Genomic DNA, 4405 nt, shown 5'->3' with positions numbered 1-4405 from the left:
GGATGAGCATGAGCATGAGCATGAGGATTAGGATTAGGATTAGGATTAGGGTTAGGATTAGGATGAGGATTAGGGTTAAGATTAGGATGAGTATGAGAATGAGTATGAGGTTGAGGATGAGGTTGAGGATGAGGTTGAGGATGAGTAGAGGATGAGGATGAGGATGAGGATGAGGATGAGGACGAGGATGAGGATAAGGAATAGCATTAGGATGAGGATAAGGATGAGGAGATGAGTATAAGGATGAGGATGAGGATCAGGATCAGGGTGAAGGATGAGGATGAGGATCAGGATCAGGGTGAAGGATGAGGATGAGGATCAGGATCAGGGTGAAGGATGAGGATGAGGATCAGGATCAGGGTGAAGGATGAGGATGAGGATCAGGATCAGGGTGAAGGATGAGGATGAGGATCAGGATCAGGGTGAAGGATGAGGATGAGGATCAGGATCAGGGTGAAGGATGAGGATGAGGATCAGGATCAGGGTGAAGGATGAGGATGAGGATCAGGATCAGGGTGAAGGATGAGGATGAGGATCAGGATCAGGGTGAAGGATGAGGATGAGGATCAGGATCAGGGTGAAGGATGAGGATGAGGATCAGGATCAGGGTGAAGGATGAGGATGAGGATCAGGATCAGGGTGAAGGATGAGGATGAGGATCAGGATCAGGGTGAAGGATGAGGATGAGGATCAGGATCAGGGTGAAGGATGAGGATGAGGATCAGGATCAGGGTGAAGGATGAGGATGAGGATCAGGATCAGGGTGAAGGATGAGGATGAGGATCAGGATCAGGGTGAAGGATGAGGATGAGGATCAGGATCAGGGTGAAGGATGAGGATGAGGATCAGGATCAGGGTGAAGGATGAGGATGAGGATCAGGATCAGGGTGAAGGATGAGGATGAGGATCAGGATCAGGGTGAAGGATGAGGATGAGGATCAGGATCAGGGTGAAGGATGAGGATGAGGATCAGGATCAGGGTGAAGGATGAGGATGAGGATCAGGATCAGGGTGAAGGATGAGGATGAGGATCAGGATCAGGGTGAAGGATGAGGATGAGGATCAGGATCAGGGTGAAGGATGAGGATGAGGATCAGGATCAGGGTGAAGGATGAGGATGAGGATCAGGATCAGGGTGAAGGATGAGGATGAGGATCAGGATCAGGGTGAAGGATGAGGATGAGGATCAGGATCAGGGTGAAGGATGAGGATGAGGATCAGGATCAGGGTGAAGGATGAGGATGAGGATCAGGATCAGGGTGAAGGATGAGGATGAGGATCAGGATCAGGGTGAAGGATGAGGATGAGGATCAGGATCAGGGTGAAGGATGAGGATGAGGATCAGGATCAGGGTGAAGGATGAGGATGAGGATCAGGATCAGGGTGAAGGATGAGGATGAGGATCAGGATCAGGGTGAAGGATGAGGATGAGGATCAGGATCAGGGTGAAGGATGAGGATGAGGATCAGGATCAGGGTGAAGGATGAGGATGAGGATCAGGATCAGGGTGAAGGATGAGGATGAGGATCAGGATCAGGGTGAAGGATGAGGATGAGGATCAGGATCAGGGTGAAGGATGAGGATGAGGATCAGGATCAGGGTGAAGGATGAGGATGAGGATCAGGATCAGGGTGAAGGATGAGGATGAGGATCAGGATCAGGGTGAAGGATGAGGATGAGGATCAGGATCAGGGTGAAGGATGAGGATGAGGATCAGGATCAGGGTGAAGGATGAGGATGAGGATCAGGATCAGGGTGAAGGATGAGGATGAGGATCAGGATCAGGGTGAAGGATGAGGATGAGGATCAGGATCAGGGTGAAGGATGAGGATGAGGATCAGGATCAGGGTGAAGGATGAGGATGAGGATCAGGATCAGGGTGAAGGATGAGGATGAGGATCAGGATCAGGGTGAAGGATGAGGATGAGGATCAGGATCAGGGTGAAGGATGAGGATGAGGATCAGGATCAGGGTGAAGGATGAGGATGAGGATCAGGATCAGGGTGAAGGATGAGGATGAGGATCAGGATCAGGGTGAAGGATGAGGATGAGGATCAGGATCAGGGTGAAGGATGAGGATGAGGATCAGGATCAGGGTGAAGGATGAGGATGAGGATCAGGATCAGGGTGAAGGATGAGGATGAGGATCAGGATCAGGGTGAAGGATGAGGATGAGGATCAGGATCAGGGTGAAGGATGAGGATGAGGATCAGGATCAGGGTGAAGGATGAGGATGAGGATCAGGATCAGGGTGAAGGATGAGGATGAGGATCAGGATCAGGGTGAAGGATGAGGATGAGGATCAGGATCAGGGTGAAGGATGAGGATGAGGATCAGGATCAGGGTGAAGGATGAGGATGAGGATCAGGATCAGGGTGAAGGATGAGGATGAGGATCAGGATCAGGGTGAAGGATGAGGATGAGGATCAGGATCAGGGTGAAGGATGAGGATGAGGATCAGGATCAGGGTGAAGGATGAGGATGAGGATCAGGATCAGGGTGAAGGATGAGGATGAGGATCAGGATCAGGGTGAAGGATGAGGATGAGGATCAGGATCAGGGTGAAGGATGAGGATGAGGATCAGGATCAGGGTGAAGGATGAGGATGAGGATCAGGATCAGGGTGAAGGATGAGGATGAGGATCAGGATCAGGGTGAAGGATGAGGATGAGGATCAGGATCAGGGTGAAGGATGAGGATGAGGATCAGGATCAGGGTGAAGGATGAGGATGAGGATCAGGATCAGGGTGAAGGATGAGGATGAGGATCAGGATCAGGGTGAAGGATGAGGATGAGGATCAGGATCAGGGTGAAGGATGAGGATGAGGATCAGGATCAGGGTGAAGGATGAGGATGAGGATCAGGATCAGGGTGAAGGATGAGGATGAGGATCAGGATCAGGGTGAAGGATGAGGATGAGGATCAGGATCAGGGTGAAGGATGAGGATGAGGATCAGGATCAGGGTGAAGGATGAGGATGAGGATCAGGATCAGGGTGAAGGATGAGGATGAGGATCAGGATCAGGGTGAAGGATGAGGATGAGGATCAGGATCAGGGTGAAGGATGAGGATGAGGATCAGGATCAGGGTGAAGGATGAGGATGAGGATCAGGATCAGGGTGAAGGATGAGGATGAGGATCAGGATCAGGGTGAAGGATGAGGATGAGGATCAGGATCAGGGTGAAGGATGAGGATGAGGATCAGGATCAGGGTGAAGGATGAGGATGAGGATCAGGATCAGGGTGAAGGATGAGGATGAGGATCAGGATCAGGGTGAAGGATGAGGATGAGGATCAGGATCAGGGTGAAGGATGAGGATGAGGATCAGGATCAGGGTGAAGGATGAGGATGAGGATCAGGATCAGGGTGAAGGATGAGGATGAGGATCAGGATCAGGGTGAAGGATGAGGATGAGGATCAGGATCAGGGTGAAGGATGAGGATGAGGATCAGGATCAGGGTGAAGGATGAGGATGAGGATCAGGATCAGGGTGAAGGATGAGGATGAGGATCAGGATCAGGGTGAAGGATGAGGATGAGGATCAGGATCAGGGTGAAGGATGAGGATGAGGATCAGGATCAGGGTGAAGGATGAGGATGAGGATCAGGATCAGGGTGAAGGATGAGGATGAGGATCAGGATCAGGGTGAAGGATGAGGATGAGGATTAGGATGAAGATTAGGATAAGGATGAGGATGAAGGAAGAAAACAAAGAAGAGGATGAGCATGACGATGAGGAGGAGGATTAGGATGATAATGAGGATGAGGTGTGGATGAGTTTGAGGATTAGGATGAGGATGAGGATGAGGATGTGGATGAGTTTGAGGATGAGGATGAGGATGAGGATGAGGATGGGGATGAGGATGAGGATGATGATAAGGATTAGGATTAGGATGAGGATGAGGATGACGATTAGGAATAGGATTAGAATTAGGATTTGGTTTAACATTATGATTTGGATGAGGATGATTATGAGGGTGACGACGATGATGATGATGAAGGCGACAATGATGATGAGGATGAGGATGAGGATGAGAATGAGAATGAGGGTTAGGATGAGCATGAGGATGAGAATGAGGATGAGGTTTAAGATGAGGATGAGGGTTAGGATTAGGACTAGGGTTTGGATTAGGATGAGGATGAGGATGAGAATGAGGATGAGGGTGAGGTTGAGTATGAGGATGAGTTTGTGGATGAGGATGAGGTTGGGGATGAGGTTTAGGATGAGTAGAGGATGAGGATGAGGATGAGGATGAGGATGGGGATGAGGATGAGGATGAGGATGAGGATGCAGATGTGGATGAGGATGAGGTTTAGGATGAGTAGAGGATGAGGATGAGGATGAGGATGAGGATGAGGATGAGGATGAGGATGAGGATGAGGATGAGGATGAGGATGAGGATGA

This window comes from Lupinus angustifolius, chromosome LG11 (assembly GCF_001865875.1).
Source record: "Lupinus angustifolius cultivar Tanjil chromosome LG11, LupAngTanjil_v1.0, whole genome shotgun sequence".
In the NCBI taxonomy this organism is placed as follows: domain Eukaryota; kingdom Viridiplantae; phylum Streptophyta; class Magnoliopsida; order Fabales; family Fabaceae; genus Lupinus; species Lupinus angustifolius.
This window is presented reverse-complemented; position numbering follows the sequence as displayed.